The sequence below is a fragment of the Pundamilia nyererei genome, unplaced genomic scaffold, assembly GCF_000239375.1.
Source record: "Pundamilia nyererei isolate P.nyererei 1_Seehausen unplaced genomic scaffold, PunNye1.0 scaffold00017, whole genome shotgun sequence".
Classification (NCBI taxonomy): Eukaryota; Metazoa; Chordata; class Actinopteri; order Cichliformes; family Cichlidae; genus Pundamilia; species Pundamilia nyererei.
The window spans coordinates 3,144,249-3,168,290 of record NW_005187418.1 but is presented as its reverse complement, the minus strand read 5'-3'; the positions used below and the strand labels follow the sequence as shown (position 1 = coordinate 3,168,290).

At 39.6% G+C, this 24,042-nt stretch overlaps 1 long non-coding RNA gene across 2 annotated transcripts in view; it reads right to left on the bottom strand.

Moving 5' to 3' along the window:
- LOC102192177 (uncharacterized) overlaps positions 1-24,042 on the bottom strand; it is a 76,400-nt gene that overhangs the window by 43,118 nt on the left and 9,240 nt on the right. The window contains exon 4 of one of the 2 annotated variants that reach the window (XR_001290289.1): positions 3,996-4,033. The exons of the other annotated variant lie outside the window; for it this stretch is intronic. This is a non-coding gene — a long non-coding RNA (uncharacterized LOC102192177). Of the gene's footprint in view, positions 1-3,995; positions 4,034-24,042 lie in introns of those variants that run through there. 2 annotated transcript variants of the gene reach the window in all.

Below are 24,042 nucleotides of genomic sequence, written 5' to 3'. Positions count from 1 at the left end.
TAAGCTTTGCCTTACTAACAGCACGAACACCTGCTCTAAAGTTACAGCAGCACAAACTGCATGGCGTACTCACTGGCATTTGCATGCATTTAGTTGGTGATGCAGAAAAACTCTTTTGCACTCCTGGAATTACAGCCACTAAAACACAGAGCAGATAATCAGATGTATTTGAAAGCCTTTCTTTTTTTTACCAGCAACATCTATCTTTACAGTAGGAAGGTAAAATTAATTTCACTTTGTTCTGAAAACAAACTAAAATGATTTCCTTGTCTCCTTTTTCAGGCTAATGACAAGATGTGAACATACTGAGTAACATTTAACGTTTAAATGTATGCAGTTTAAAGTTTCAGAGCTCTAATGTGCAGCTGTCATGTTAGAAATAGAAAACAGCACTGAGATTACACTTAGTGGGAAATATATGAATTTGAATTGATATATTCATTTTCCTGCTCAGCGCACTTGTGATGATTGAATCACGAGATTAGCAATTTTCTGCAATATTACCCATTTGTGCAGCCACAGTGTTGCATTTTAATGTTATATTTTTGTTCTTTATCAGTCTTTATCAGTAGGCGGTGCTCAGTTTATCCATTTTGTACAGAAGAAGAATCAAATAATGTGTCAAATGTTACCTTTTCATGCACGCACCCTCAGAGTTTGAAGAAGAAAGCCTGAGTTAACAAAGTGATAGCTGTTGTCTCTTTTAGGTTTTGTCAGGCCAGCTAATGTGAAGAAAGTCTAGTTATTCGTTCGGCACGAGTTAGCGCAGTGATCGACAGAGCACAGAGAACACGACACCAAAAGCTCTGACTTCAAGCTGAGCATGCTAACCCATTCATTTTGTTTCATAGTACACCCTTTAGGTGGAGACTATTTGCTTTATGTCTTATGTCAATATACGTAGCATCTAAATATTAGTCTATTTGCGCAATTAAATATTGTAAATTAATGAGTGCGCTCCACTTTCCCTTTAACCTAAGTGAGAACCAAAGCATTGCATTGACTGCTGAACCAACCAACCCACAGCTTGCATGACTAAATACAGAAACATGAAAATCAAATTTTCATGAGTAAACTGGCGGATGTACGTAAACAACCAACAGCATCAGTCATAAAACTTGCAAAAAAAATACAATCATCCCCATAAATAACAACAGACACGTAATGCTCTGCTACAGTCTCTTTATAGCCCCTTTGATGAAAAGCAGCAGGGTGCTGGGCACAAATCCAACGCTCTTAACATGTCCAACCAGGTCCTATAGACGTAATTTTCTCTCACCATGGCAACCCAAAGTCAGCAGTCACTAAAGGGTGACCCGTGAGGGCAGCGGTGGGGGTCATATTGCTTTTTGTGGCTGGATGTCCAATCCAGCTGGGGTTATCGAGGGGGCAGGGAGATTAGAAAAAGAAGCTCGGATCAATAGAGGAATCCTGAGCTCATCGCCTCGTACTGTCTATTTCTCTGTTGCTTTCTTCTCTGGTCCTTTTTTCTAACTTTTCTCTCTCTGTATATATTTGAATCTACTCAGCATCAGTTTTAAATTTCTCAATAATCTCAGTGTTGTTTCCTCTTCACACTCCTCTGCTCTGTATTTGCCTGTATTGATATCAATCACTATTGAAAATATCTCAAATTTCACTGCAACAGAGGCCTTTCCAGGAGATCGACCTTGATGACATTGCTGGGGCTGCAGGGGGAGGCTGGTGAAGGGGAGAGCTGGTTGTTTGTACAGGACACGGTGCAGAGTGAAGGTCTTTTGAGGGTTCAAATGAGACAGTGTTTGTGGGAGGGCTGGATTAGCTGCTTCAGCTTTTATTCCTGAAAGGTCGTAAAGCTGCCATCGGCCTCCTTTAGAGTCAAGGCTGTAGGCTGAATGGACGCGATGGGATTGCAAAGGAAAGTAAAGCCTGAAATCTTCTGCGCTTGGGGCTATAAATGAAGAAATAATTAACATCAAGGCTATATTTCTTGGTAGTGAATAAGACAATGTGACCACGGGAGGGGGTTCTGTGTTTGTGCCGCATCGCTTTTATCTCCGAGCTGAGCCTCTACGAAAACATGTGGTTCAAATCATCGCTTTTATTCCTCCATTGCTATCAGCTAAAAGGACAGAAATCAATTTATTGTGAATAAGCAGTATCACACCAGGGGTCAGGGAGCATTTATTCATGCTTATATGTGCTCTTGTTTCCCAGCAGGCTCAGAGCAAAGGATGATTTATTGCTCAAGGGAGCCGTGAGGAAATAATGGGCCTCGTATTCACTGCGAGTTAAACTTCATGGCCAAACTTTTCTATAACTTGTTCAGCTGCAGGACTGATATAAGAATGACTTCATGGATGATTTCATGCCTCCACACAGAGTCTCACAAGGTCAATTGCTTTTCAAGAACAGGCTCTCCAGGCTCATGAAGTGTTTCATTAAAAGAAGATGTGGCAAATCACACTGCTGTTGTGTTTTTGATTGTTTTTACACATACTTGATTACAGCTCAGTAATGCAGCTTTTAAGATATGTTTTCTTTTATCTTAATGTGGCCGCAGTTAATCCCGTCTAGATTCCTCACTCTGCCACCCTGGGTCTACCCCTGATCCCACACTAGGATTATCCAAAGACCCATCTGGCACATGCCGGCTAGCGGGGTGTACATGAACAGTACCCAGAAGCCACCAAACACAAAGTTAGCTAATCCTGACTGTTCCTGCTTTTTAAGAGCAGACAGACCTCTGAGCTGTAACCCAGACTCTTGTGGAACAAACTTGCTGCGATGATCAAAGCTGGCTGTTTGTGTCGCGCTGGCAGTGGGTGGATCTGGGAATGTGCTGACATGGGATTTCTGTGGCTTGATTTAGGGTGATAGAATGATCTAATATGAGAGAAGAGGGATATAAAATTGTCACTATTAAATATGTACTCAGGGATCCAAGTGGTGACTCAGTGCAGCTGACTGATGAGCAGTGAGAGCTGTGAAAAACTGCTGTAAAAATACAAGAAATTTGCCAGTAATGTACCAGTTTTTTGTGAATACAGTTGCTTGTGCCATGTGGATGCTTTTGGGGAAAAATAGTACAAAGAAGCTGGTGTACATTGGATCTAACAAGTAGTGACTGGGTGATCAAAGTGCAATTCCACCTTTTATAACTTTGTTCTATGAATAATCATACTAACTGGAATAGATCAAAACTATTCACATGAAAAAAGTGAGTTTTGATCCTCTATATGGTTACAACCTCCGATTCTCGATTTAAAAAAAAATCTTTTACCCGAGTGTCCTGGATACAGAAAGGCAGCATTAACCTAACTGTCCCTTAATAATAATAATAATAATAATAATAATAATAATGATAAGCTATTATTGATCCCATAGTTTGGCTGTATCAGAAAAAAGGTATTAAAGGGCTCAACACCAGACAGAAAATAAACACATTTAGACCTGCTGGTAAATATAGCACAGCTGATATTTCCATCAGAGCTAAAAGAAGTTAAACAGAGCACTCCGGTCAATGGAAACACGACTCCACATGAATCATTGTGTTGGATTATAGCTGCTTGATGTGCAAACAAACAGCATTTACTGCAGCTGATCTGTGCTGCTGCTGCCCTTTGTGGATTTAACCAACCTCAGTCTACAATATATAAGCAGATGTTACTATTTTCCAGCTTCTAGCCAGAATAAAACTATATATAAATATGTTTTACAGTTTATCAAAACAGCTGATTCAAAGAAAGCTTTGTTAAACCTTCCACTTCCTGTTTTACTTTGGCCATTGCTTTCTTAGTGTGTTCCCTGTACTTCCTGTTGTTTTTCAGTTGATTCCTTGATTGTTTCTGCCTGTGTTGTATCTTCCCTCATTTGTGATTGCGTGTCCCACGCTAATTGTCTTCAACTGCGTCTCCTTGCTCATTACTGTGAGTATATACAGGTCTTGTCAGAGAACCCAATACATGTAATGTTTGAATTTCTTAATGTTTAGCTCTTTCTGAGCATTTGTTACCTTTTAAAATCTCCTCACTTGTCCTTTGTTTCGCTGTCTCTGAAAACAAAGTTATGACATATTTATCAAACAGGTAAATATATGACTCGGTACCTTTAGCTAGCAGACAGACTTTCTGTTTTAAAAATAAAACATTATATTGCCACAGTGTTAACTCTTTTATATTTTTTTATTTGAAAAACAAAAACCAAGGGAAGAAATTTACCTCATCTAACTCATATTAAAGGGAGCTTGTACTTTGTAAAACCACAGCTGTGTCAGAAAGGATGACTCACTCCACTACAAACACAAACTGTATCTTTGAGGTCGTGCTATCTCTCCCCATGTGGGCTTTGTTGACTGTGTGTCCTCTCTGGGAGATCAAAATCAGAGCTCCATCAAGTGTGGGGACCCCGATGCCACGTTGGCTCTCCCGGTGATGCAGGAGCAGCTTGGGCTTTTGTTCAGAGCACGTGGGAGTGAAGCTACACGTGAACTGTGGGACTCATGGCAAAGCAAAAATGAACCTACTGGGTTGATAAAACCTTTTTTTCTTCCTCTCTCTCTCTGCTTGTGATGAAAAACCATGATTATAATCCAAGGACTGGTAGGTTATGTATGTCTGTTTCTAACCTCTCCGTGCTTCCTGTTCCTTTTTCAAGTAAAATATGTAATAATATTTAAAATTTTATAAATGCCTGCTCCCAAACAAAATCTATCTGCATTTCAGATAGATAGATATGGAGAAAATGTAATCTCCCATCAGGAGACTGCACTGCTCAGTCTAAACTCAGGGTCCACTTATGTACTTGTTCTGCAGGGTTCAGCTCTTCTGTGGGGTCCACTACTGCAGACTCCGCTTGCTTTATTTCCTTATTTACAATATTTCGTTTTGGGACTTTGATGCCCCAAATCTCTGACCACCTCGTAAACACGAGTTTGGCATTTGTGGTTTGAAATAAAAAGCCTTAATACTTAACCGTCTGATTGATTGGCACAAAAACTGGCTGAGAAATTCATGTCCTTAATTGTAATAACTCTTAATTTTTCCTTTAATGCCAAAACATCGTCAACAGGTCAAAATTCACTTTTTCTAGAACTTATTTTAGGATGAAATTTCTGCCTCCTTGTCTCCTCTATCATCCTGCTCTTGACCTGCAAATCCATGAAGGATGTTTCAAAACCTAAAATATACTTGGATGAGAGAGGAGGCTTGCTATAGTGGCTACACTTGAGGATACAGCAATTTCTGGCACATGTAAATGTTGTCTTTGCTGCCTGTACACAGCCATTAACTGGTGGGAATGAAAGGGCTGAATCTCTTTTGGCTTTTTTTTTAATGCAGCATGTGTGCTTTACTGTGGTGTTTTTACCTTCACCATATAAAAGAGGCGTGGCACACAGCTGGAATATACAAACTATGGTGGGAAGAGGACTCTTCATAAACTGTAAGTTTTATAGTTTGGTCAGGATTTCTGCCCTTCATGTTTGTTTCTCAAGCCTCTGTCCTTGCAGCATTTCTCTTCCTCACATCTCTGGAGAAAAACACTAAGATGTACAGGGAGGAAATGAAAGAGACACGGGAGGATAATCATCTTTCCTTTAGTCCTTGTTGTTATCACCTCCTCTCCTTGTCCTTATCCCCACCACCTACCTGTTTCATAATCAGTTTTTGCAATTAAAGGACTATCTTCAAACCAAATTAAGTGTAAATATACTATGTGTTTATATTGTGTAAACTTGTAAGAATCTACTAATGCTATCACACATTCTAGTTATGTGTAGAGTGGGCGAAAAAAGGCATTGTGATGAGAAGAACCCAGGAATCTTGACCAAAGTTGTGAGGGTGAATCCATGCGCATCAGATCTGGTATTTGGGGCTCGAGGCACCCATCATGGCCTTTTGTTCATCCCAACCATGCTGTGGTCTTCCACAAGCTATCACAGCTTTCCTTTTGTCAATTTTGTGTGTGTTATTCTTTCAAAGATTTCCCCATTTGAGGGTCTCAAGTTGGCCAGACTCTCAGGTCATTGCTTCATGGTTGGGTAAAGGCTATGCAGTCGAGGTCAGCAATAAAATCCCAGTCTTCCACTAGCCATAACTACATGGGATAAACCAGCTATCAGTGCTGATATGCCAACCAAAGATGTGGTCACTGAATCACAACGCATAAAACGGGGATGAAATTTGTTTCTGATGCACAAAAAGCAGCTGGCCATACAATGATGGGGCACATTTGCTCATCTTTTGGCCAGACCTGCACTTTTTCCCCCTCAGCTGAGGGGCCCTAGTTTGTATTAGATATGTACTGGAAGAGTGGGAAAATAATGGCTTCAAAGACTAAAATACAAGATTGATTTAACTCTGTAGCTCATATTTATTTATTGCTCATATTGAGGTTCTATTAATAGTACTGTTAAAAGACAAGAGAGAAAAAAATCAAGGTAATTGACTTTCTTACTAAAAGTCTGAAAATTGGTACAACTGGCACATTTAATACTGGAAAAAGCAACTGGCTTAGCACCAAAGACTTGAGGTTGGTAGGAAAAATGGCTTCTATTTTGTTAATATCAATAATAAAGATAAAAAGGTAATAACCACATTATACAAAGACCCCTCTAAAGTTTTATGTTACAGAGTTTTTGGTTTAAATTTAAAGATTTTACAGACAAAGCCAGAGCTGTTTCTATTTTAAGTTCAATAAAAAGGCAATTTATTCTGGCCCTCCTGACCTCCCAGAGTACTTCCCCAGGCTCTGGCTGGTGCACCTGTGTCTCATTATCACTCACCTGCTATATTTATGTGCACCTCACAGATTGTTGATCTAGTCATTGTAAACTTGCTCTGGAGGCTTTACCTGAGCAAGTTTACCTTTTGCCAAGCTTTGAATTTACACCCTACCTGCTGTGTCCACCTTTGTCCTACATTGTCTGTGATTTTTTTTATCCACCTACTGAAACAAGCAACCCTGCATAACAAATATATAACCTGTGCCACTGAAATGAGAAACATGATGAGCTGTTTAGATAATAACTTGCCTGCTTTGGACTTGGGAAAAATTGAAGTAGAACTCTTACGGAAGAAAAGTGGTTTACTAAGTTCTTATAATGCTTCATTGAGAATCCTTGACTTGTAAAACTCCCAACCTGTTGATCTTCTAGTCGAGCCTCCTGCCTGTGAGTTCTTGTGCCAACTAATGTGTTAAACATTTTCTACTTTTTGTATGGTGGCCCTGAGAGGCCAAACAGACTGCAACTTAAGAAAACACCAGCAATAAGAAAAACGCTGCAAAAGCACACAAAACACAACGGAAATAGGAAAAACGACAACGGAAATAGGAAAAAACAAAACAGAAATAGGAAAAAACTGATTTCCAAAAGCACAAGGGAAGTGTTTCTGGGGAGACAATAACCCGACGGACCAGTTGCATGAGCCAAAATATGCTAAGAATTGCACTGGGAGACACTTAAAAGAAGTGGGGGATCTATTGGTTTTGTGAGGAAAGAAAAGATTACAGGTAAGTGTGTTAGCCTAACTATTAGCATAAAAATCCGTCATCAGTATTATATTATACCATGTTTTGGGTTCCTGCAACTGGTCCGTCGGGTTATTGTCTCCTCAGAAACACTTCCCTTGTGTTTTTTCGTATTTCCGTTGTTTTTTGTGTTCTTTTGCAGCGTTTTTCTTGTTGCTGGTGTTTTCTTAGCCATAGATGGTTCACAGACACCATTGTGCACTTATTTATAATAACTCAAAAAAGATAGCCTGGGCTAGGGACTTGTATTTAAGAACAAAGAGCTTTAAATGTATATTTAGAAAAGGTGCACTGTTGTGGGACTCAAGTGCTTCTCCTGCCTCCAACACAATGCTAATGCTTCATTTAGACTTAAAAAAAAAATGTATGGGAACCTCCACTGTACATTGACCTGTGCAGAAGCACCAATCTTGCTTTAGTTACAATGGAGGGTAAGTATTCAAACGCTGGGTGGAAGTCCAACATAGAAGCACAACGCACAACCAGCTGGGCATAGTGGAAATATGCAATGTATGTGACATCGCATGCAACGTTCACTATACAGTACATTTAAGGTAGAATGAGGGATGAACCAGTTTTGCTCATTATGTCCTGGCTAAAACAGGACAGATGGCAACCCTATATGTGCCTGAGATACTCCCCATGTCTGCCTGTGCCCTTTCATCAATCCACTCAAAGGTCTTAAACCAGGCACTGCATGGCCTCCCAGCATTAGTCCAGAATAAAATTAATTTCTATCCAATCCCTTGCTGTAACTCGCTCTGCTCAGTTATTTTCTGCCATCTCTCCTTTTTCATGAACTACCCTTTGAAACCCAGTGACTGCACAGGTGTAACTCATTTTGTTCATCTGGGAGACATAGGTAGGACTAAAAACATGTAAGGTATGAAACAACAAATCGATTGATTAAAACACAATGAGTAAAAATACTAAATTACTTTTACCTCGTGACAAATGTAGCTAGCTGTGGTCTCAGTTTTGTTTTTTATCATATGATAGGTTGCTAATCCTTTGCAACATTATCGTTGTTCCTAAGATGTAGACTGTAACTGTAATGTAGCCTACTTTCTCTGCCATGTGATTCATACATATCATGAATAAAAGCTTCTGTTGAGAGACTAAACCTCTGGACATTTTTGCTAACTTTTTACTGTTTCGCCTCTAAATCATTACTAAAATTCAGCTGCCTCTAGTCTTTAATGTTGCTGTACATCCAATATCCTGGGTGTTACAGCTGTTGTTTTAGTAAAATGTCCACTGACCCTCCTGTGTTCACAGGTACCACGCACTGATACTTAAATCATTTTAGAAAAGCCTAAAACTGGGAGGGTTGCCAGGAGTCACAGTGGAAGGAGACCATCAGGTCATAAATAGCCTTAATTCCTGTCTAGACAGGAGAGCTAATGGATGTTAACACCCTGCATATGCAGACCATCATGTACTGCCAAATGATCAAATAATTATGTGTGAGAAATCCAAGCAGGAAAAGCATACTTCAACTTTACTTAACCTGAGCTTACATATTAGACTGACACATATAATTCCATCTTAGTCTGGATAGTGTGTCCACCAACTCTTTCTCTGACAGTAAATAAGCAAAGGACACGATGTGTTGTGCATCCTGGGAACTCATTAGCATCAGACAACGGGCACAATTCTACCTTTCCTTATCTCTTTGAGCCATGCATTGTTGATTAAGGAGAGAAATAACCGAGAGGTTGCACACTTTCCTTCATTATCCCTTTCCCCCCAGTTGTTGTTTTTTTCCCCTCACATGGTGCAATGTGATTAAATACATGGTGGTGCAATGATTTTTTTCTTACTTAATTGAGCAGCAGCTTTTTTTCTTTATTTTCCAGTGAGAGTATGGTGCACTCTTGAAACCATCATGCCATTTTCCCAAGGAGGGGAAGGGGACATAACCATTGTGCTTCCCTTTGTCTGTTGCCTGAGACACCCCCGCTTCCATCACTATAATAGAAAAGGAGAAGGAAATGGAAAGGCATTGTGTGAATGCTTTTTGGAATATGTCCCATGGCACACATCTAAATCACCCTAAATGGAGCATCCAATGATCTGTAACTGTGCGGAGGAGATTGACTTAAACAGCTTCCGCTGGCTCTCTTTCATTAGCAACTTATTAAACCTGAATGGAAACTTTGAGAGCGCAACAGTAAGGAGGGGGGGGGGAAGCCTTGGGCTCCAGCTGAATGTGGCTAAATACCCTGTCATTCTGTCAAGGGCACACTCCAATTTTAGGGAAATGCAGAGGATTTGGGACTACAGCATGCCACTTGCCTTTACTTGAATATAGCAGTTATGTTAAGGCAGTAGAAGCCACAATTTGCAACTCCATTCATTATTCACCAGCTGTGTTTTAAAGCACACATGCTGGGACTCCACAGCAGGAAATCTGCAGAAGAATACACTTGGTATCTTCATGTTTGTTAAGAATGAGAGAATAAATGTAGTTATTTCACCAAGAGAACAGAAAAAATTGATGGCTTGTAAAAATAAAAAATCTAGTATTCTCTTCCCAGAAGAAGACATAAAGGGCAAAAGCAATACTTTCTCATTGGTGTCAGCTGCAGCGTAAAAGCTTACTGCTCAGTGTGCGTCATGGGACAACAGCTCAGAAGGTGAAGCAGGACAACAGAGTATCACATTACCCGATGTGTTGCCCGGTGGTCTGTGCACAGGCCCAAGATGACACACAGTGCATATGTTACAGACTCTGCAATGCAGAAAGAGAGAGAGGAGGGAAGGATACAATAACAGGTGCACACGGACACCAATAACTTGCTTTCTGCAGTGTACAGTGACTATTATTAGCCAATCCCACACTAACAGCATTAAATGGACTTGAAAAATGCACGAGTAGCTCCGAGGTAGTTTTTTACGACTTGAAAGAGAGGCGTATTTGTTCAGCTGATGACAAGCACGTGTTCTGATGATACTAACACAGAAAGGTATGAATATTTAAGTTCCTTTTATATATACTTAGAAAAAAGGTCAAAGTCATCCTACACATTGTCTTTTTTTTTATATTTTATGGAAATACGCCTCCAAGGGCATCCAATACTGCTGTTCTGTCAGTCTGTGTCCTTTGCCAACTGTACTTTGACACAACATTACTGCACATCTACACAATCTATAGTAGAAGGATCATTTGTCAGGCAAGAAACCTGTTTGGAGCTTTGGGCTGTAAACTTTGCTTTGCTTGATTTGCTGATTTGTTTTTCTTTTCATTTTTACATGCGGATTAGGTTGATGCACTGAAAATTGCTTGGTTAGGTTTAGGAAAAGACCTTGCATGTAGGAAAAGTTATGCTTATATCCTGAATGCTGAATGTGTTAAATGTAAGGTCATGGGGTTCGTTGCATGTAATCATGTGGGCAACTCCTAGAAAAATAGAGCCTGCTACTTGACATGCTCAGAATCAGGTAAGTATTCAACATAAGCCCTCATATAACTAATACTTTTCAAGGAAGAGCCTGCTATAATAAGTTAAGTAAAAATGAAGCCTTTTATATGACATACTTACTTTTTATCTGTGGTCATTCTCAACAGACAACCTTGAAAAATGATCTAAAATGCACTTTTTAAAGTTTTTTCTAGCAAATGATGAGAAAAAGATAAAATATCCTTGGCACCCATGCTTGTTTCAAACATTAGTCGAAATGAGCCACCCCCCTAACAGGACATGAAGGATGAGCACATGTGTCACAGCAGGCTAGTTCATCCCCATTCTGATGTTTAACCTTTCACAGTTACCCCCTCCAAAGTCCACTGTGCCCTCCAGAGAGGGGATAAAAGTGATATGCCAGATGGAAGTGGCCACCCATACACTGTAAATAAAAGATGAACAGGTGCAGTTATATCACACACTAGTCAGTAAAGTCCAGTTGTGAAATCTTGATCCTAAGCGTTTTTGTCATTGCTGTCATTGTTTTGAAATCGGATGTGATGAATGAGGGGCAGATGTGACTGAGAAACCAGGGGACACTAAAGGCTGATATGGTAGCAAAGTAGGCCCATCTTAAAGCTTACCCTGATTTATTGTCCTTTTTCATTCTGATGGGAACCATAATTTAAAAAATGAATATCATGTTTTATTCATTAAGACTCAGACCAGTTCAAAGAAACCAAAGGGTTTGAAGGGTTGTTCTCTCATAGACTTCTATAGAGCCTGCTTTTGGCCAAATAAGCTTCACTAATCTTTTTAAACACCCCAAAATATTGAGAACTCACTTAAAAGAGGGGTCCATGAGATAAAAACGACACATTTGTGTATTTGTATCTATTATAGGGACACGTTACTGTTATGTTACTGTTATTGGACAGTGATATACAACTTTCAGTTTATGAAATATACCATGAGAAAGCAAATATGCATTATTACAAACCCCAAAGCTTAAGGGACTGGTCTCAAAGTGCAATCATCTCTGATTGGATTAGTTTATCCCCATCTCCCGAAGCTGATGCTTAATTGCCTGTTCTTCAGCCTTAATATGACAGAAATTAGCATTATTAACGCTTAGTGATCGATCAACCTATTTGTGAACTTTGCATAGAGAAATTTGACTCTGTTATCTTTTTTCCCCCCACAAGGAGATACTTTTGCAATAAAAAAATATTGATCTACAAGATCTGCTTCAAATTCTATGTGCAGCAAATGAAATGTGAAATTTGCATTAACTATCAGAAGCAATTCAGCACTCATGGGCATAATATGCAATATGCTGTAAGAAACTGATAATTGTTGCAAGCACAAAACTCATTTATTAATAGTTTACAGTCTCTGAGTGAACTTCTGACTGAATTTAATAGATTTCGTACCAGCAGGAACACGACTGTGAATCCTGAGAGGCCTGCGGCTTATAACTTGCCTTCAGGCAGAAATCAGTGCTGCTCTGGGAACAACACTGAGCCTTCCAGTGTGCACTAAAAACAAACATCAGTTTCATGTTTTCAACCCAGAAGTAGGTTGCTTCCTCTAATCTGCCCAGTAACAGTTTGGCCGCGTGCATATGCATGTTAGCGTGAGTGCGTGGGTCTGTTGGTTGTATGCAAGCATGTATTAGTGTGCATGTTTTGCATGTGCAGCCAACAGTGAGTGGGCTGAAGGGAGTGGAGGAGGAGGAGGAGGATGAAGAGTGGGAAGAGGAGGCCAGTGGTAAAAGCCTCAACAAAAAGCTAAAGATAGCTCAGTGCTTGCAGGCACTCAGTGAAGCTTAGCTTACTCTGTCAAGGTTACTCACACACACACACACACACACACACACACACACACACACACACACACACACACACACACACACACGCGGACAGCAGCAAGGGCCCGTGAGTGCAGGAGAAGCCTTTTCTGAGTAAAACCACCTCACTGGTAACTGAGTATGTATGGGATCATTTACACTATCGTCCATAACACATTACAGCGATGGCCTCATCAAGGTCTATCTGATGTCCTAAATTAATATAGGACAGAGAAAAATCTTTAATATTTTGCAGTATGGAAATTACACAAGCTATGACAGATCAAAAACATCTATAACAGGACACAGATTATATGGAACAAATAGCATGAACTTCTTTTGTCAAAGTTCATTAAATTGTTCTCTTATCTTCCTAACACACTGCAATTGTCACATTTCATGCAGCAAATGCCTGACGATTTAAACTGGACCAATTATACTAATTTCAAGCTTGATATTTTTACACTACAGTAGCTTTGCATGACTCATAGTTTCAGAATAATCCTTATTTATCTTACTGGGCCTTACTGCAGGACCTCAGCTCATAAGAAACAAGCTAAGCCAACTTTCTTTTTGGCTGCCCCTCGCAGACAGAAGCTGGAGCTCTGTGCCTGAGATGAGGATAAGATGTCAAAATACTACTGCTACACAAGGTCACCATTCAGTGCCCCCTCCTTCCCTCTTCTCTTTAATTAGTTTTTAATTGTCTACATACACTATGCAACCTTGTGTCATTGAACATGAAATCACCTTGACTGCATAATATTTTCCCCTCTATATCCTGCAAACAATGAACAACAGTGTCTGCAGCTGTCACCGTGCCTGTAATGATACCAAAACATTTCAAGTTCATGGTAAACCTGACACGAGATCCTCTGTAATTAATGTTTGCTTTGTCTGAGATTTTTCAGGATGTTCAGCAGCCTGGAAACCAGACAAATCTAAGAAGTCGTGTTTCATTTGTTCTAGTAGAATGCGTTTGGCCAGTATTCTATTTAGACATAACTTTACCAATCACAGTCAAGTGTGTGAATCCATCAGCTAGTCGAATGCAACATTTGGTTCTCCTGTATGCCTCAGCCCAGCTTTATAAAAGCAAGGTGAAGACTAATGTATGGTTTCTTAGTAAGATGTTGGCCATAATATGCAAGCAGAAAAGTTTCCAGTGCTCCTCAAAACTGGAAACTGGAAAGATCAAAGGCTATATTCTAAAAGATATTCCCTCATTTGGTGTGGTGACAAAGGTAGTAGAGAGCACTGTGTAACACTTTCTCCCTTGAGGTTGACCAATCAGTCAATATGTGGTAATTCTGAAGACCATAATGGTAAATGGCCTGTATTTGTATAGTACTTTTCTAGTCCCTAAGGACCCCAAAGCGCTTTACACAACCAGTCATCCACCCATTCACACACACATTCACACACTGGTGATGGCAAGCTACATTGTAGCCACAACCACCCTGGGGCGCACTGACAGAGGCGAGGCTGCCGGACACTGGTGCCACCGGGCCCTCTGACCACCACCAGTAGGCAACGGGTGAAGTGTCTTGCCCAAGGACACAACGACCAAGCCGGGGCTCGAACCAGCAACCTTCTGATTACAAGGTGAACTCCCAACTCTTAAGCCACGATCGCCACGATATATGATCCATACCCTTTCCATACTCATGGACATCTTAAAGGAAGTTCTGACACTATTTTGTATGTCTTATGGACTAAATGCACTCTCAGTTTCTACTGAAACAGATATTTTCCACCTGCCATCTAAATACATTTTTTGAAATAACATTTTTGTACCACAGAGTTTGTAATCACTCATTTATTATGATTTTTTTTTCTCTCATTCATCTTTAGTTTCTGTAGAGTAAATTCTGGTCATACACCCTTAGTAGTTAATGTGAGGATTAAGCAGCAAATTAACCACAAATTACATCATCAGTGCAGGCAACCCATTGGTCTACTTCCCTTCGGCCACACATCAATTTGTCTAGACGGTGCTATCCAGATCACTAATAGCGTGGGTCTAAAGATAAAACTGAACTAATGGACACTGTCCAAAAGGCTGCTAATCACAGCCACGGGGTCAGTCCAAGTGCTAGTTAAACCCTCTGTGGAGCTCTACTCAGCTGATTTCTCTGTGATCCTCACAATCATAACAAACCAGCTTTCATTCCAAATGGGATAAAACGCTCCTCTATGAGGTGTTTAATCTTATCTCACCTCCAGCACACTGTTGCCTCATGGCAGTCAGCACATGAATTGATCAGAATAAGACAGGTGTGTTAGATCTTTTTGTCTCTTTCATCTATTTCTAAAAATGCTTTGAGTCTGATCCAGTAAACATCTGCAAACATAGGAAAATGAAAGACAAATACTGTTTCCAGTGAGCCTGATGCTATACAAGGACCAGAAGCATCACATCACACCGGCTTAATCGACCGTATTTTTTGGGCTATAAGGCGCACTTAAAGTCCTTTAATTATCAGTGCGCCTTATAATCTAGCACGCCTTATGTATGAATTATGGTTCTTACCGGTTCTGACCTCGAACCGATTTTATGTGGTACACAGCCCTCAAAAATCTGTCAAAAAATATTTTAGTACGACTTGATGGATTGTCGGAGCATTACGGCTACCATAGTCATGAGCCTCGCAGAGTCTGCTTCAGGTCCCAAAACGAACACTGCGACATCACTGAGAGTTAAAATCTGTCTAAATTCTTTCATCTTTGATAAAATGATCAGCGTTGCTTCTTTACCAGGTGTAACAACTAAGTTTAACTTCCAGGCATCCATGAAAACAGAATTTATTTAATTTAACTGAGTTAGAAGTTAGCAGGAAGTTAGCTCGCTAGTTTCCACCTAAACATGATATACCATGTTCTGACGGAGAGATTTCTGAATAAAATAAAACGTACAGCTCTGCCATCGCTTCCAACATAAATGAAGACAGAAAACTAAACAGCAGTGACTTTTGTAGGGTTACTGAAGTTGGGCTAGCTGGTATATAATGATGTGCTACGTGATCGCTAGCAACACAGCTATGTTAGCATAACATAAACACAGTGAAGCTGGAGGATGAATGCTAACTTTTTCCACTTGATAGAAGTTAACGCAGGGTTCCTGATGGAACCGCATGACAGGATGCTGTAAACGGACCAAACTTCAGTCAACAGAACAACTGAGATAATCGATCCACAATACGAGGTTAATTTTTAATATACTGCAGCAACATGGGAATAGAGCAGCTGCGAGAGAATTCAAAATAAATGAATCAATGGTACGGAAGTGGAGGAAGCAAGAAGAATGAGTTAAGTAAAGTTTGACTTATCAGACTGTTTTGTTTTGCTTAATGCGCCTTATAATCCGGTGCGCCTTAGGCTGACCAACTGTCCTCTTTTCCCCGGACATGTCCACTTTTCACATTCTGTCCGAGGTGTCCGTGGGGATTTTCGAGATTGAAAATGTCCAGGTTTTCCTACAGAAGTCATGTGTGACGTCATCCCCGAGCTGCGGCTTTGTGAGTTGTTGTTCTGCGCTCACAGACGGGACAGACAGCACGCCTGGTGATGTATAAAAGATGCCAAAGTGCAACTGCAGCTTTTCAGACGAACTGCAAAAGAAATTTCCCTCGTACTGTCCCGGTACTGGTAATTTTTCTTATACAGATTTCAGAGTGCTCTGAAAAGTGTGACAAACATGGGGAACAAAAGGAAATCAGGAATGGGGCAAACACTTTTTCACATGGAGGATTAAGTTAACTATGAGTCATCAAGTCCGGCGATAAAAATAAGAAGGTGAAAACAAGCATAATAGGTGTCTAATCTCTAATAATTACAGCGACTCAAATCCTGGTCTCACTCCTGACTTATCATGGTTGGGTAAGGCCATCTTAAGTGCTTTATTGTACTGAACACTGTGAAAGTGTGACATATAACCCCAAAAATGTTAGGTTTAGTCACCACCAAACACTAAGCAAGTGCAAAAAAACAGTGATTTATACCACCTTCATCTCTTCTTCCTCCATATAAGGACTTTATGTGTGTTTCAAACTGGAAAATTTGCATTTATCACATCAAGAATGAGACAAACAGTCTTTTCTTAACTGCACAGCAGAAAAGAGACGTTTTACAGCAATCACGATGCAGAAATTTTGGCATTTTTATCTGAGGAAATAACAAACTTTAAGTCAAACCCACAGTTTGTGGGTTGATGCTGCTGGGAGAGAGACCAACTGTCTTAGTTATAATTACACATCTAAAAAACATATGCTGTGAACTTGATCCCAGGATCTCTTTTGTGTAACCCGATCTGAAAAGACGGCAAGCTTTGTTTGCTCCAAAATATAGTCTCTTATGTATTTTGGCTCAGAAATGGGTATAACCCATGACTCTAATCTGACACAGTGACAATCTTAAAAGACAAGTTTATTGTGTATAATCTGTCTTTGGCAGAGCTAGATTACCAGCTGTGCAAAATGGAAACCGCCAACGGGCCCCATAAGCCTCGAGTTGACTCTATTTTTGTCAACAGAATTTGATTAATCCTGAAATTGCTGGAAATTTGCTCCAGTGAAGCACAAAATGAATTACAATCTCTGGTGCGCTCTGGTCTCACAGAGGGCCTGAATTCGGTTAGTTTATTTGTTTTGGTTGGTTGTTGTTTCATTTTCTGTGTGTTTATCATGTAACTGACTAAACTTGAGAGACATGCATTATTCCCTAACTGTAACCGGCAATTAAAATGAACAATTATTAGCAGCCACAAACATCCATCATTATTCTCTGGAGTTCAAGACATCAAATCAGCCAGTTAGGAAACAGTATTAGGAGTGCCACACCTGCGTACTATAGGTCAGATAACTGGAATAAAAAACAAGATTCATTTTGTAATCGAGCCTCTAGAAGCCAAAAGGGAAGAAACTATTGACCTTCGCTTGCCCGGCCCACTTAAAATCAAAGTGGGCTGTATGTGGCCCATGATGTAAAATGAGTTTGAATTCCCTGGGCTACAGGATTACCTACAATCATTACTAGTATCTTCTATGGAAAAGCAGCATTAAATATTGCTGGCATTATACACTGCATACAAGCAAGGTGTCAAAACACCAAAATACCTGCTTAAATACAGTACATAAAGCTGTTCACCAAACTGTGACATAACTAATTTAGACATTGAAATATGACATTAAAAACAAGACAACAAGCAGCCCCCATCTGTTGTATGAAGAAAATAGAAATGATATAAAGAAGAAAAAAAAGAGTATTTTGCAAATCAAATCCAGACGAACAAGTGAGTGTTCTTTAGACCAGCTGCCACAAAAGCCACCAGGCCTTGTATTCATGGATTTACATGTTCCCAGAGGGCTACTATTATACATAAAAGGAATTCACTGGCTTAGATATAACATGACCCTGGGTGCTTATATAATATGAGAGGACAACCCTCTAATCTAATGTTATGTAAAAAAAAAAAAGAAAGAAAGAAAAAAAAAAGAGGATTGTGGACAAGGTCAGCAAATGAGTGACAAAACATCTCATGAGGACACGTTATTTACTGGTAAAGTCTTGATAATGCATACCGAGATTTACAGCACTTCACCCATAGACACATGCTAAAAACTGTATCTTAGACAAATTATATAAACTATCATATCATTACCTATTGGGTTCCAGTCTCTAGTTCTTAAGACCATCAGTAAATCAGTGACTTGGACAAAATGTGTGAATGCAAAGTTAATGGCTAACAAGCTATTGGCTAACAAGCTAACAAGGAACTAGCAAGCAAATTAGTTGAGGTGAAGCTTTCCAGAGAGCTAGTGTCTACATCCTACATCTGCTGTAAGATCATTTGGCAACCTCCAGAGCATTTCATGTCTCCAAAAGTAAGTAAATCCCTATAGAATCACACGCAAAACTGGGTTATAAAGAAATGTGTTTACATTCTGGTACAAAAAAAAAGTGTTTTGACCTCTGTAGATAGTTTTTTCCTTTGTAATCCTGAAGAGTGAATTTTATAACTTGAAATTCATCCATCTGGACGCTGGAGTTTAGGGCACAGTTGCTGAAACAGCTAACCAGTGACCAACAATGCTGTGGCAGGCTATACACAAAAATAATTAAACTCACTTCTTAATTATTTGTTCCCCTTTCTTCAATCACCTTAATACACTACCAGTACAAAATGGTCAATGGAAGAAAGAAGTGTTAAGCAAACAAAAACAGCATCAAATCCTACTACAACCTCAAGTTTCACCCGTGAGCTCACCCTACCTTCATGCCCGTCACCACCGGATAAGAATGTGAGTGCAACTACTTTTAATCATGGAGAACAACACAAGCAAAATGATTCACTCCACAACCAAGAAGCAGTGCAATGTGTGCTTACAAACCAAGCTCTTTGAGATACATGGACCTCACATAAATGGCTTCTACAGTTGCTTTGACTGACAGGAGTCCCAACAATAGACAGTAGAACAAGTACATGCAGCTGCAGTGAGCTCACCTGTTTCTGAAGTGCTGGTCTTGCAGGGCCTCAGTCCCGCTAGTCAATGAACTGAATTTGTCCACTGTGTTTGCACTGTTAATGCATTTTTGAGCATCTTTATAGAATTATCTGACTTAAATTATGACTTGCTGTGTAACACACTCTGTCTGAGAAATCTCGACCTCAGTTTTCATGTTAAATTCTACTATTTTATTTGTTTACTTACTAGCATATACACGTGTCTGCGCTTTGAAACTTTTTATAGATGGATTTTTTTAAACAAGCTTACTAAACAAGCTTGCTAGTGTTACTTGTTAGCCTTTCCCTCTGGTATAAAAGTGGTCACTTAAGGCCAAGGCCAACAATCAAACTGAGGGGAACTGAATACATAACTTTAAGTATGTGTTAAAATCTCTCTCTATATATATCTTAATTTATTTTTTCTTGACTTCATGGTATGATAACTAAAACTACTGACTAGCTGAGAAGTTTATGTGGACAAACATTTACTACTGACAAATGAGAACTATGTAGGACTGTATAGCCATAAACTGTAACATTGTGACTAACAATAACGATATAACGATAATTAAATGCAAAAAAACTAAAATATTCTCTTTATACTGAGTCTTCATTTTGCAGCTGCTTGAGACAAAAGCCTTGTGCCCTTTGGATTTTTTAAAATCCTGGCTCTGATTACTTAAGACAACACTAGTGTCCATGGTTATCATCACATTATCACTCTGCGGTTGAAATGACATCAGGCCTAATCAGGATTTAACAAACAGGGCGCTCTAAGTGAAATGCAAATATGCAGGCTGTAAATCTAATTTCAGACAATGGGAGAGATCCTCTCCTCAAACATGCTGCTCAGTTCACAAGACTAAGGTTTGTTTGCTGTGGAAAGTGAGAACAAGTATTTGTTGTAGAAGAAGCATGTTATCTGTTTCCCCAGACGTCGTTGGGTTAAACTCTAAGCACAACCGTCTGATCGCTGTAAGCTTGCACAACCTGGTGTTCCTTATTTTACTGAATTATGAAAAAATGAAAAGTAGGTTATGCTGGAAAGAATCCAGATATCGTTAAACAAGAAGGCCAGCCTGTTCAAAAGGGTAGCATGAAGGACTTTACTAAATAATGCATGCTCACTCCTCTATTTTAAATGTTAATAATTTACATTGAAGGAGAATAAGAGGAATCATGTGTTTCCATCACATCATTTTAAAATACTGATAAACTGTAGAAGGGTCAAGAATGAGAACTGAGAGAGAGATGCTAACTTTAAATATAAAGCTTTAATCTAAAGCGACCTAGCGCCATATAAGGATGGACTACTGAGCAGAGAGGAGAGGACAGGTAGGTAAATATCCCAGCGACTCTTTTATTAATATCCAGTGGTCTCGTTAAAAAGAACTACCCAGTAAACAGTGACCTACTCCAAATTATATGGAGAATTAAATGGCTACAGGTCAGATTTAGCCACATAATTGGTGTCAGGTCAGTGTGACTCAGTCTAGACTGAAATATCTCCACAAACGGTGCAGATTACTATCCGAGTGGTCCGTTCAGAAATATTACAAAATTTCCTACACAGACTTGCACAAAACTTCCAAAACTTGCATACATCATAGCCCCTAGAGAATGAGCCTCCTGATCTTTAGGTTACTTTTCCCCTAGTGCTACAACAAATCTAGCGCAGGTGTTCATGCTCACCCAGGAATGTTTAAAATAATACACATAAATCTAAAATGGTGTAAATAAATAAAGGTTGTTGTTGTTTCCATCAGTATCAGTAATGTGTGTTCAATGGTAATTGTGCTGACCTTAGATAGTGACCTTCATAATATTACCTTCCAAATGTCAGCATGTCAGTATTTGGTGTCTTTGGACTTGCAAAACACGCCTGAAATTATAACCTCACAAGCTTGTTAGCAAATTAGTTTCAGTAAAATTAGGATATTTTCATAGTTTCAGTGCTGCGGTCTCTGCCCAGGTACCGCTGGCTTTTACTCCTATTTTCTTTTTATCTCTTGCTATGAGAGTAGAGTGTATCCAGAAAGAATTCACAGTGTTTCACATTTTGTCACGTTGCAGCCTTATTCCAAAACGGATTCAATTCATTTTTCACCTCAAAATTCTACACAATAGCCCACAATGACAAAGTGAAAAAGAAGTTTGTTTGAAACAGCCTTTGCTCTGTGCTTTGCTGAACCACCTTTGGCTGCAATTACAGTCTTTACAAGTGTTTTGAGTGTGATGCTACAAGCTTGGTATGCCTTGGGCAGTTTTTCCCATTCTTCTTTGCGAAACCTCCAAAGAGCCATCAGGTTGGATGCGGAGTGTTGGTGCACATCCATTTTCACATCTCTCCTGAAATGTTTAATCGGGTTCAAGTCTAGGTTTTGACTGAGCCACTCAAGGACATTCACAGAGTGATCCCAAAGCCACTTCCTTATTATGTTGGCTGTGCATAAGGTTGTTTTCCTGTTGGAAGATGAACCGTAGCCCCAGTCCGAGGTCCAGAGTGCTCTGGAGCAGGTTGTCATCAAGAATGTCACTGTAGATTGCTGCATCTTTTCCCTGACCCTGACTAGTCTCCCGGTTCCTCCTGACAAAAAACATCCCCACAGCATGATGTTCCCACCACCATGCTTCAGCAGGGATACCATTGGTCAGGCGATGAGTGATGCCTGGTTTCTGGTTGCTCCTGCCTAGCGTGCTTCAGCTCATCTTTCCTCTGTGTATCCGAGGACCGGCTCAGTCACCCACACTTACAGCTCCAGTAGTGATATTCCTCTGCGTGCCAGACAGTTTCCCAAGTGCTGGGAATCTTAATCTTACCTAACTCACCATCTCAACTCACCACCCAGATGAACTCACCTGATTGCCCAAATGTTATCATGTCTTCAGTTAGAGTTACTTCACAGTGGAGGGCTATTTCTCATATGCACCCATCAGTTAATATGTTAAACTGCTAGTGTAGGCCAGAGGCCTCCTGCAAATGTATTTTGATAATCAGTAAATAAAATATATTGTCATTTACAAAAACGTACATATAAATCATTATCACAGATATTGTTATTAACGTTACAATTAAAAGTTTATGCCCTCCCTTCTATTTGGGTCCAGATTCTGGGGGCAGCACTCAGCACACATCTCCCAGCTTGCTGTCTGGTTATTTTGTTTTACAATCCCATATAGAAAAGATATACATAAATCTTATAAAGTTTGTATCTGTCTTGTGTGAAACTTGTATGAAAAGCATATAAGAGTGAAAACAGATATAAGATCCCTTGAAAAATTATATAATGAAACTTGTATGTTTTGGATACTTACTAAAACAATGTATGAAAGTAATGAGAAAGTGGCCACTTTCATGAGTAAATCATGTAAGCCTTATATGATTTACTCATGAAAGTTGCCACTTTCATGAGTAATCACATAGAAGTTTTTACTATTTCTTTTCCATATGGGATTTTTGAAGGTTTCCATGCAAAAATGACACCATGTCATCACTATTGAAGGTGGCTAATAGGTCATTGCTTGACAATATAAATTGATTAGCATCTAAATTAACAGTTTGTACAATATATACTGATTTAGCAAAAATTTAAGTAACATTTAGACCAACAATATTTTTCTCAGCGATCTCCAGGCATTCATTTAAATTAGGGCGTGAGGAGAAACACGCTCTCACAAAAGGTGACCGAGCAAACCCCTGAATTTACAAGTCACACCAGGAACGAGCAGACTAGCTGACTGAAAATGACCTCCCCTGAAAGGAAAAACACCCGAGGTCAGGACCTCTTCTCTCATCTGTGAGATTAATGTGGGCACAGACTGACCACCCAGAAGACCCACAGGCACATTTACACAAGTTTATTTTTTATTTTTTAAAAAAAGCACAAATACATGTACAAATAAACACATGTATCAAACTCTGGAAGGCAGCCAGGAAACCATCAAAGTAATTTTGCAAATTATACCCTCCACATCATGTTTGTGGTGTTGTTGTTGCTTTCGCTGATAGTTGAAATTCTTCTGTGATCTTTGCTCTTATCCCAAGGCATCAGCATTCAGCACTCCAATTTAATCAAGGTGGCCAGTCAGGCAGATGGTTATTTCAATCACATCTCCGCCTATAGAAGCTACTATTGTTGTATATTCTCAGACATAAGACAAATAACCTTCTACTGTCTGGTTACAAAAGCTTCTGGCCAAAGCAGTGGTCAGTGTGAATAAAAGGAGCTCAAATTGATTGAGATGCACTGATTCTGGAGTGAAAGGAGCTGCTGGCTAAAAAGCACCACATGCGGATATGCATTACAATGGAGGGAGCATGTAGAGGCAACTCTAAATGATAGAGTACAGCACATGCAGAGGCCATCTGGATAATTCAGCAAAAGAGCGGTGATGGGTAGAAATCTTTCATACAGAAAGGATGTCAGGAATGAAGAAAAATCCTTGCTTTATACTTCAGAGTTTTGCTTTCTGCTCGGTTCAGAAAAGCATTTACGTGTGATATTATGTAGTCTTTGAAATGCATAAAGTCTTCAAAAAGTCAAAAGGAAACCCATTATTGCACATTCCACCAATACTAGTTTAAGCCTCAAGCGAACAAGCTATTTTAGCAACTGAAACTGACCGAATGGGGTCATTTATGGCCACAAGGGAATATTTTGTAATGGTCCTATTTATGTTTATTATACCTGCTTTCTTTTTGTATGACAGATATGTTAGAATTTGTCACACACGTTTTTGGTTCCACTTTAACCTTATTAATATTTCTTTCA